General features: G+C 37.9%; 1 protein-coding gene across 1 annotated transcript in view; it reads right to left on the reverse strand.

Moving 5' to 3' along the window:
* The window catches only part of LOC124259676 (coronin-1C-like), a 48390-nt gene that overhangs the window by 33704 nt on the left and 2353 nt on the right, over positions 1-12333 (reverse strand).

A 12333-nucleotide genomic window follows, 5' to 3' on the forward strand; every position in this document is an offset into this window, starting at 1 on the left:
CCCCTGCTGTAAACCACGTGTAACAAACATTGTGTATAATTTTTTAATGGACTAGTAACAGCATACAGTTACTATCCCTGCATAGTATGTCACTATCACAGACTCAAACCAAGAGTAACAAATATTGTGTTAAATATTTACTGGACTAGTAACTGGATACAGTTACTACCAGCCAGCATCCCTGCCTACAAACGCCTGCAGTAAACACTTAGTAATTAGCCAGGTTATGACTCATAGCTTCACTGGCTGCAGCAGTACTAACAATAGACAAGTCTCCACTTAATTCTCCCGCCTCCTCAAGTCCATCTGCTGCAACTACTAGAGCTGTCTTCATCATCAAGTGACCCGCACAGCTAGATACTGATCTGTGTAATGGAGTGAATAGTGCTTCTTGACATCTTGCTGCCATTTGCAACATAAATGAAAGTTTGAAAATCTTTTTATTCACGAAGCTTCAATTTTGGATGACTAATATTTAGTCTCAAATGAATTGTTTTTCATTTGATGATACATAATTCTGATGAAATAACAGATCCAAGGGATTTTTTATCTTTTCAAATTCAGAGAAACAGGAGAAATCCAGACTTACTCAACAAAGGGTCTGTTGGACGTAGACACTTTTAAATACAGAGATACAAGATGACACACTTTTAATTTATTGCCTCAGAATAGTTTGTCTCAAATTTGCTTATCATATACTTAGTACTTAAGATTTGTATGTTAGATAACCTGGTTTATCACACTTGAACAGGGCATGGTAACCCGGGTTATCAAACACTTCAACGGGGCAATGTGATCAGGGTATGGTTGGCTAAAAGACCGATAATCGGAAATACTGTTGATAGAAAAAATACATTAAAGATTATCGATATGAAAATAGTGTCATTGATAATATCGCACATGAACTTTTGTGATAGGATAAAGGTTTGATTTACCCACACAACACACAAAGTTAGGTTTTTAATCATAGGCCGCATCTAAATTATGTTCAGGGGCGCTATTTTGTTAGTAACCCATGCATAAACATGTTTATATTAATTTCCATCAGGCACTTTTTGCTCAATGTTACTTCTCCCATAATTATCGATAATTGATTGATATTTAGTTAACTATTATTAATCACTATGGTCTGTAAATAACTGAATCTGGACCAGACAATCCAGTAATCAACATCATGAGCATCGATCTACACAACTGGGACGCAATGACATGCATCAACCAAGTCAGCAAGTCTGACCACCCGATCCCATTAGTTGCTTCTTACGACAAGCTAGGGTTGCTGAAGACCAATTCTAACACAGATCTTGACGGGTCCCCAGACCAGTGTATTTTTCTTCATTTCCTAAAACCTCAAGTTGCATCACATCTCAGTGATACTGACACTATTGAGTCACTATGAGGAAGATCACTCAAAATGTGTGTCAGTAGGCCAAGTACTTCTAACAACTAACTTAAAATCTATAAACAGCTTGACAATGTCAATATCACCATGTTTATAAAAGTCTACTGACTGAACTTGGGTAATGTCAACATTTGAAAAAACATTTGACATCAACATGTTCATCTAAAAATATTAAGCTACAGTGACATTTTGACTGTTTCCCACTTACAGTTACAACACAAATGAGTGAGCGAGCATTTTTTGTTACGCCGGATTGGGAAATTCAACATGATCATGGTTTCTAAAGGCACATTAGTTATTATCAAGACATCTGTAAGACCTGATCTACATTCAACAACTTTCAAAGGCTTCAAAACTGAGAACTTTTCAACATGTTACAAGCAACACCTGATACGAATTCATCTATATAGATAATATCTAAAACTATTTAGCATCTCAATTACATGCTTCAGTCATTTTGACCAATTCAGGATGACCTTTGGCTGAATGAAAAGTAAATGCCAGGGCTTAGTTCCAAGAAGTCATGACACGTATATGTCTCTATCACTTAACTGCTGCTATCTATAAGTATATGACACTAATCCAGCTGTAATCCCAACTGTATTGCACACTGACCATCAGCTATCCTGAATAAGCTGTGGACCTTTGTCACTCAACAACTGTTGTTAGGTCCAATAATAAAAATGTTGTGGTTTCGATTAGACCTTTTCCAATTAAATTTAGGGTAGGTAGGTCGGAATAATTTTTGTGTGCATTTTTGTTTTAGAAGTAAAGTACAAACTAATAACACATTTATCAATGTGTAATTGTTTATTCAATCAAGCTTGCGGCCATTATATCAGCTTTCTCTCTCAGAATGACAGATATCTGTTGGTGCGGCAAAAACAGTGGTATCTTAAAGCTTATTTTATTCATTCCGCTTAAAAAAAAATAGGGTCGGCGCCAGAATACAAGGGTCGGTCGGGTAATCAGAACCACAACATATTTTTTATTAGGCCTTATTAGTCATAACTTAATCAATGGCATGTGACCATGGCTATATAAACCTTCAGAGATTTCAAAATTCATACACAAGTTAAATATGCAACCCGAATGTCCAACCCTTCAGGCTGCTTTCTCTAACAATTTGACACTAAAGGGTTTGGTTATCCCCTGAAAAAATATGCATCATGGCTGGAAACACATGTAAAATCTCAAAATCATCATTGATAAGATCAAGAAGGTCTCTCTCTAAGCTGAATGAGAGTTAGGCTAGGTGCTCCAGGGCACCAACACAACTACCACTATGCTATCCTGGAACATAGTAATTCCTCTATGTGTGTGTGTGTGTGTGTGTGTGTGTGCATGCGTGCATGCGCGCATATAGATATATATCTGTAACAGCAAACTTGTATATACCACTAGCTACTGGCTCCATGTTGTCACTTCCTACAAGATTGAAGAATGTACAGTAGACCCCTTGTTAAAGGAATATATCTGTAACAACAGTTTGTCTGCACTTATACAAACTGACACACATTTGTATGAATGTTGCTGCCTAAAAGAAAAAAATGCTGAACTTGAAATAAACTTGAGAAAACTGAGACACACCTATCACATTAAGCCTCAAAGTGTGAACTTCAGTTCACCTCAGGACATGCTTGATATCTCAACAGGAACAAGGCAAATGGGCACTGACTTCAGTTAATGTATATCGCCATGGGTGGGAGCGGTTACCTACAGTTAGTACAATACTTACATGTTGACATTTGCCCTGAAGAACACTGTCCTGCCACCAAACCTCACCATATGTTGTCACAATTATGTCTTCCCACCACAACACAATATATGCTTCAGCTGTGACAATCATGTGAATGTACCAGGGCTCGATTTAAGAGATATTAACCTTCTTCCACCAGGTGCAACTTACGATAAAAACCTAGTTACACCAGCCAAATTCCAGTTGCACTGCATTTATTGCAATATGTAACGAATATGCTATTGAATTATTTAGATGTTTTATTCAAAGTTTACCCACTCAAATATTGAATTGCACCTGGTGCAAGTTAGACTAATAACTAAGTTGCACTTTGTAATATTGTACTAGTGCAAGTAACAAAGCACTAAATCAAGCCCTGTGTACCAACACAGCCTCTGCCAACAGCTTTATATGCCAATCTTAGTTTGACTTTCAACAAAACTATCTCCATGTGGTTTCCAATGCCTTTTATTTTAACCCTGAAAGACTAGAATTGAATGAGTTGGGTTTTATGCCGCTTCTAGCAATATTTAAACAATATCACAGCAGGGGACACCAGAAATGGGCTTCACACATTGTACCCATGTGGGGAATAGAACCTGGGCCTTTGGCATTATAAGGAAAAGCTTTAACCACTGGGCTACCCCACCGCCCCGAAAGGCTTACAAACAGTATGCTTGACACACATGTATCCTTTCTTTATGTTCTAATACCTTCATACATCAGCTGATGAGATGTATCTGAGTAGTCCTACCTAGCTTTTGCAGACCTCATTTCAGACTATAAGGTAACATAAATAACAGGCTTTGAAGAAATTTTTTATCTATATGGACCAGCTGGCATGTCTGCCTATGTGTCTGCATCATACGACAATTGATCAGCTTATGTATGTAAGGCCCACACAAATTATTATTATTATTATAGTATATTTATATAGCACACATATCCACGTAACTGGTGCATGCTCAAGGCGCTGGAATTTTTTCCCTCGATCATTGGATGTATATCTCAACGGCACATCGTATCTTCATTTTCAACTCCCTGGGGAGTATACAACTCTTGCTGCCACTAGGCACACCGAGTTATTGTGGCTTTCTCATCCTAACGAAGTACCCATTCACAGCTGGGTGGACTGGACACATAGTCACAGTACCAGGGCTCCAGATAAGGACCGTATCGGTGTATGTAGGGATAGCAAATATAGACGATACGGTAGGAAATAATTTAGAAAACGTAGCAGATAAGCAACACAGCAATGGTGTACGGTCTTAGAATCATTTACAGACGTATTCATATGAAAAGGTATTGATTTATTGTTTAATGACCTGTTTACACAAGAGTAGCAATGTTGTGGTGCATATATTAAACGAAACACAAGATAACTGGTACTCCATTAATGTCCATTCAGTAGCCTACTCTAAATGTACACTTAAGATTTTCCAGTACTCCTGATGTTGAAAAATTATCTGGAGCCCTGCAGTACTTTGTCCAAGTTCACTACACGTTGCTGTACACGCCACTAGGTGTTTGCACGTATTCATGTGGCCACCATCTGGTCATATACCAACGGATTCATGGGATTCGTGGGAAATGAGAACAAGCAATGATAATGAATGATAACATAGTTTCTCATCTATCATATACATGTTGTTTGCTACAACTAGAAACTGGCTACTAAGAACTAAAATTAAAAACCTGAGAAAATATTTGTTGTTTAATGCCACACTCAGCAGCATTCCCTTTATGAGGGCAGCCTGTAAAAAATCAAGTCTGGATCGGAAAAGCCAGTGATCAGTTAATGTATGATGACACCTGATCAACCAAGCCACAGGGTCTGACACTGACATTTGGTCGCCGATTTTGAAAAGGAATAGGGACTATTCTAGTGATCAACAGCATGAACATCGATTTGTGCAATTGGGAACCAATGACATGTGTCAACCAAGCCAGCAAGCCTGACCACCCGATCCCGTTAGTCGCCTCTTATGACAAGCATGGGTTACTGAAGATCAATATTCTAACCCTGATCCTTCACGAGTTCAAACCTTTGAGAACAACTGCTATTCACATGTGACCTCACTACCTAAATCTGGCATTTCTGGGTGTGTTTTCAGTTAATGAACAATATTTAGACAATATGATGGTTTGATACCTCAATACTCCTTCTCCTGGTCTGTTAACATCATGATTTATCTTATTAATTAAGCTGTAACAGTTAGTGAACGTGTGTAGTTTTGTGCCACTTTTAGCAATATTCCAGTAATATTACGGTGGGGGACACCAGAAATGGGCTTTACACATTGTGCCCATGTGGGGAAATAATTACTGTAGAAATAAATCAGAATTCAGCAAATCCTCCCCATTACAGTGTCTACATGATCTACTTGGCACAACACCATGGTAGCAATGCTCCTACATACTATAACTGTCTCCCTAAATATTGACATTTTCGGCATGTTATGAAGAGTATGTGGTCAATCAGCACCACTGGGAGGTTAATCAAGAGCCATCAGCACCGGAGAGGCAGGAATGTTGATGCTAGCATCCTAACAACTGTGTCAATGTCTTGCAAGGTGCTTGGCAGCGGTGTGGGTGAAGAGATTACAGGATTAGGACATGGTGGAAGGATTAGCACAGATTATGTAGAATAATCTGTTGACACCTGGTACAGGTGTGGTGTGGGATTCACACCGGTGAAAGAGGACATCCTCGACCGCAGACAACTCCAGCAGCTCAACCAGCTTGCACTACTTCTGTCTCAGTGAGTGATGTCCTCATGGTGCTTTGGTTGTAATAGGATTAAACAGGATCACATTCATATCATGTTGCATCTCAACAGCTGAAGCACGGTCACTGGTTTAGTTCAACAAACCAGAACACGACTATTATCGTTATTTAGTCATGCATGTATTTTTTACAACTAAACTAGCTCAAGCAACCACTTGTTATGCTGATGGAAGCCAACAAATATTTGACAGGGAGCCAGCATATTTAACAACTTGAAGCAGTTTCATTACTGGATAACTGGCTTGCACTATTAGGGAAACAGATCAATCTTACGTAAACAGAACCTGTGATTTGGTAAGTGTGGAAGTTCTATAAGGTAGATCACTCTGACAGCATGTGGGTGATACTGATGTATGGAGCATGGTCTAGGAAGCTGGTGACCATCATGGCCTCGTCACTGCCTGTCACAGCTCCATCAATCATACACAAACCAGGAAGTGTGTCCTCCAGAGGGAGTGGGTTTCACTTCAACTGCTTTAACTCATGTTACCATCAAGACCTACTGATGAAACACAAACACTGTGGCTATTGTAACTTGTATATCATAACTAACATATAAACACCAAAGTTACCTCACCATATTCACTAAAATGTTTCAAACAGGATGGAAATAAGCACTAGCCCACTAGTTTGGAACAGTTTTGTATATTTAGATAGACTATGGGCTAGTAGCATTTCAAATATTTACTCTCCCTCTCTCTTTCTTTCTCTCTCTGTGACAGAAGGAAGGACTGACTGACTGAGTTTGGTTTTATGCCGCTTTTAGCAATATTCCAGCAACATCACGGCGGGGGACCCCAGAAACCGGCTTCACACATTGTACCCATGTGGGGATTCGAACCTGGGTCTTCGGCGTGACGAGCCAACGCTTTAACCACTAGGCTACCCCACCGCCCCACAAAGGAAAGAAAAAGAGAGGGGGGAAAGGATAGAGAGAGAGGGAGACTAGGAGGGAAGGAAAGCAAAAGAGAGAGAGGGGAGGGAGGGGAGGGGCAAGGATACATTCTCAGTTATCATTTATCACTGATTTCGTTCATACGATCATAAGGGATTAAATTCTCATTGGAGATATAATACATTACTGTCAATTCAGTTCAAAAGTTCACCACTTCCACCTAAAGATAGATTCGGTCATTGAGACCTTAAGTTGAATACTTTCACTTATCACACAAGGAAGACTAAGGTCTAACAATATCATATACATTCCTCCAACAATGTGCATGCAGTAGTAACAATATAATTCTGATGTTTTATACAACAGTGATACTAGTGTAAAGCTAGCAAACTGTTTGTTTTAGGTAAAACATGATCATGATAAGCTGGACATGGCAGCAGAAGGAAGTAGTGTCAAAATAAACAACTGAATATACGTGAGTAAGCTGAATGCAAGATAACAGCTGAAAGCGATGCATTAGTGGTCTACCACTTCCTTGAAACCAGCAAGGTTGGAATGATGCACACAAACAATGATAATCAGATGAAATCTGGTATGAGAACATGGGACCACAGGGTTTTTGCATGCCAAAGAGACACAACTCTCCATGGCAAATAATGACTACAAAACCTTGCAAGCACCTGAATGTAACACTTCATATTAGCAGTCACACTTGCTCAGCAGAGTACAGTTTCATAGTGTATTCTCAGTGTAATGAAACTAATTATCAGCATGTGAGTGAGTGAGTGAGTGAGTGAGTGAGTGAGTGAGTGAGTGAGTGAGTGAGTGAGTGAGTGAGTGAGTGAGTGAGTGAGTGAGTGAGTGAGTGAGTGAGATCAATCAATCGATCAATCAATCAATATCCCGACAGGGGACACCCGGAATGGGCTTCACACATTGTACCCATGTGGGAATCGAAACTGGACCTTCGATGTGACAAGCGAACGCTTTAACCACTAGGCTACCCCATTGCCCCGTGTCAGACAGGCAGTAAGTAGTCTAGGACATATACTTTGTGTACCCCCTTGACAAATGTAAATAGGTGACTTTAAACTATTAATCTAAATGACCTAGTAACATCTACAAAATCACTTTCCTGACTGGTGAGTGAAAGAGAACACATGACTGACCTATAGTGATTGCAATGGAACGCAGCCACACATCGATTCTGTGTTATCACCCTGTTATCACCAGTGGGTACTTGTCTGTAACACATGATACTATTGTGGTGGCATGTGATACTAAGCACAACTCTCCCAACACATGATGCCTACGATCAGATGTCAACTACATAGTCATTTTAGGCAACAGCTACCAGTGATACTAAATCCATTGTGGAACTAATAGTAATACCAGTTTATGACAATGACAAATGATATAATTACAGAACAACCTATGACCTATGAGTAATTATGGAAAAAAATGCCCAGAGTGAATCAGTTTTATAAGTTCCAATGTGAGGAATATTTAATACTAATTCACAGGGGGTTGTTAATGTTAGTTTGAGTTGAGAATAAAACATTTTTCATATTACTGACGTATACATTTTCCTGAAGAAACCTGACAAAAATATGTTATTTTGTTTTCTTATAAATTGACAGCATTTTTAATTTAAAAATACATTTTGTAGAAATGAAATCAAACATACGGCTTTATATTGCTCTGTTACTTTTGTATATATATTGAGATACAGGTAGTATTTTGAATCAGCATGTTGTAAATTGATAAAACCATCCCATTACTAATCAACATGAATCAGTAAGCATGGCAAGGGCACTTGAGTTACATCACTCCCATATTGAAGATGAATCACTATATGCCATGGCAACGATGCCCTCAACAGCATATAAACATGATGAATGTGCTGATTTAAGGCAATGATTTTGTTAGACATAAATTACATCAGAACATGTTCTTGACAGAGTCAACTTTTGATGGGTGAGTGAGTGAGTTTAGTTTTACGCAGCACTCAGCAATATATGGCGGGAACTTTTGATGGGACATTTTCCAGTGTCATTAAGAATCCTGAAGAAAACTTCAGGGATTAGTCAGCAGTATATGCCAAGAACTTAGCTCCGTCTTAGCATAATTCCAGCAGATGTTACATGGACTATTACTAGCAGAGCTTACTTGACCGAACAGAATTTTACTAGACTCAGGTTTCGGGCCAGTGGCTAAAGTCAGATACTTAATGGTCAATGTCCTTGTATCTTAACTGAACAGTGACCTTGTAAGGTTGATGGAAATGGCTGATAATCTGATAATGAATTGACAATAATGATATTCAGACATCTACAATACATTAACATCACTATGATGTTAATCCAATAAGGCTATAAACCATGCCTATTGTTAACAAGGTTAAATTCAAAATAACTTCTAAACTAACAACTCATCTGTCAAAAATGTTTCTTCTTACATAAGGGTAATCCTGACAGGGCCCAGATTCACATCAGACCATTTAATGTACTCCACACACAAAACAAACGGTTGCAATATCAATTAGAACATTGACTGATTTGAACAAATTTATATTTCTTAAAGAAACATGCACAAGTTAACAAATTACAGTATTTTTTGCTTTTCTGAAGAAGATAGCGTTTTGTGGAAATGCCAAATAGTTCAGGCATCTGCCATGGACTACAGAAAACTATGAAAAATGTTCATTTAGACTAACGCTTAGTCTCTGAATACATACAATTTTGATAGAGACAAATAATTTCTTTTAAATTGAAAAGGAGCACCAGTGAGAAGGGAGATTAAAAACTTGAACCTGAGGAATTCTAGACTTGCTTCATTTAGGCCTTTAGCATTGCAGAAAGGGCTGAGTGGAAATGAAAATAATGTAGTTACGGGAATGCGAAAGACAGAATAATGTTCAATAAAAAGCTGAAGGTTCAGCTTGCATGACCTGCACTAGAAGAAACTATGACGACTGACCATGTATTGATCATTTTTCTACTAGCTAAATGTTTAATTTACAAGTAAAATATATTTGAAAAATCCATACCTCAAACATTTCAAACATTAAATATTAAACTTTTCCTCATAAGAGATCACAAATGATCCTTTATATTCAACTCAATTTCATTTTGAACCAAGGCCGAGTTTACTGAATTATGTCCTCATGCTAGTATTGAGTGACCACCAATCAACAGGAACGTGTATATATACTTCCTGCATCAGTGAAGCCCAACCAAGAGCACTCTGCACATTACCCAGACTAGCACAACCACAGCGTAACTTCCATTTTGTGCATTTTCAGAGAATGGTTTACATTTTCAACATTGCAGACAATTTGAAATTCATCATTCAATCAATTTATGATCCATCATAAGTCTAATGAGTACAATTGAACATTACTTCCAGTATCATTCATGTAAGAAATATTTAAAAAGCAAATCTTAGGTATGTGATACAAAAACATTTACTTCGAACCCTTGAAAGAACAGGTTTTAAAACTTGAAACATTTGAGCTTGATATTTTTCTCCAGGAGTTATTGGATTATATCAGTGATGACATGCTGGAGGAAAAGTCAACAAGGAAACAATTTGTTCAATAATTGTCTACCTACTGAAGGATGTATTCTGTATACTGTACAGTATGCAGGGCTCCAGATAATTTTTCAACGTGAGGAGTACGTACTCCTTATTTCTTAACTATAGGAGTATTGGAAAAACTTTTAGAGTACTGAACTGAATTTATTGGAGTATGTGATCTTGTGTTTCGTTTCATATATGCACAACATTGCTACTCTTGTGTATACAGGTAAAAAACAATAAAACAATACTTTTTTCAGATAAATATGTCTGTAAATGATTCTAAGACCATACACCACTGCTGTGGTGCGTATTTGCTACTATTTCTAAATTATTTCCTACCGTATCGTGCATATATTTTATCCATACGCCGATACGGCCCTTTATCAGGAGCCCTGGTATGCCTATCCTGTATATATCTACTACATATCACGACAGATTAACTTCAAATATCCATACTGTACAGCAGAATGCATTACATGACTGTGATATCAATCCCTGTCTGTACCCAAGAAAAAAGAAAGAAAGTTATAAAAATACAACACGTATTCTACTACCACTCAATACTAGGGCTGTAATGAATATACTATAGCATGAGGCGAATATATGCTTTATGAATCTATAGTAGCGAATATGAATATTTATCAATGAATACTTAATCCTTAATATCTAGACATTATGACAAATATGTCATGTAGTTGCTAAAGTTGAAACATTTAAATAATATTTTCTATGAAAAACAACAATACATTGTGAACAATGTCAGTATAATGACTTTTGCAAATATGCTTGAACACAAACATCAGTGACTTTTATCAAATTTGTTTTATGGTTATTATCAGTGTATATAAAGTGTATATTAAATTGACATCCTGACATCAAAGAGTTTGCATTTAAATTGGATACAGCAGAGTAGAGATACAACACTGGATTTACCAGCAGATTTAACTGAACAACATTCCAGTTGCTCACATGATGTATCCACAAATCTTAACAATTAAACATGGGCAGACACAACAGATTGGATGCTGTTACTCCACAGCTTGGAGTGTGTGGGTGAGTTAGTTTAGTTTTATGTCGCTTTTAGCAATATTCCAGCAATATCACGAAGGGGGAAATGGGCTTCACACAATGTACCCATGCAGAGAATTGAACCCCATTTTCCTCAGGGCAACGAGCGATTGCTTTAACCACTAGGCTACCACACAGCCCAGCCTATCGTGGATGAGCGCTTCAGGGTTTTACCTGAAATAAGGTTGGTTGGTTTGTTTAAAACCACACAAAAATATTCCAGCTATATGGCAGCAGTCTGTAAATAAATGAGTCTGCAGTAGACAATCCAGTGATCAACAGCATGAGCATCGATCTACGCTGTTGGGATACAATGACATTGTCAAAAAAGTCAGCAAGCCTGACCATCCTATAGCGTTAGCCGCTTCTTATGACAAGCATGAGTTGCTGAAGATCAATAACCAAGACCTTCACGGGTGGCAACACCAAGGGTGTTAAAAGGGGCATATAATGAGGTAGTGTAAGATGTAATCATTTCATGTATAATGGGAACTATATTCCTTGCTGAAATATCATCCAGTTAACATTATTGTGTATCCCATGCACTATATATTGCTTCTATTCTGTATATTTTGTGTGTGCTGGATGCAATTTCTGTACGGCATAAAAGTTAAAAACCCTTGTACCCGTACAAGATTTGGAGAGCCATCCATCCAGCCCTTTTTCTAATTCAAAAGACCTACATAAGCACATGTAGATTCTCAGGTTCAGGTCCAAATTTCACATCTCACTCGGGCTCCTTTTCAGTTCAAATGGGGTAATCTATCTGTGCTGAGTGCATTGAATAATTGAATTAATTATAAATCAATTAAAGGTGCCCAGGTTTAATATCACAAGGAAAAAATGTTTTATGATGATAAG

This window comes from Haliotis rubra, unplaced genomic scaffold, assembly GCF_003918875.1.
Source record: "Haliotis rubra isolate DU_JTF1 unplaced genomic scaffold, ASM391887v1 Scf732, whole genome shotgun sequence".
Classification (NCBI taxonomy): domain Eukaryota; kingdom Metazoa; phylum Mollusca; class Gastropoda; order Lepetellida; family Haliotidae; genus Haliotis; species Haliotis rubra.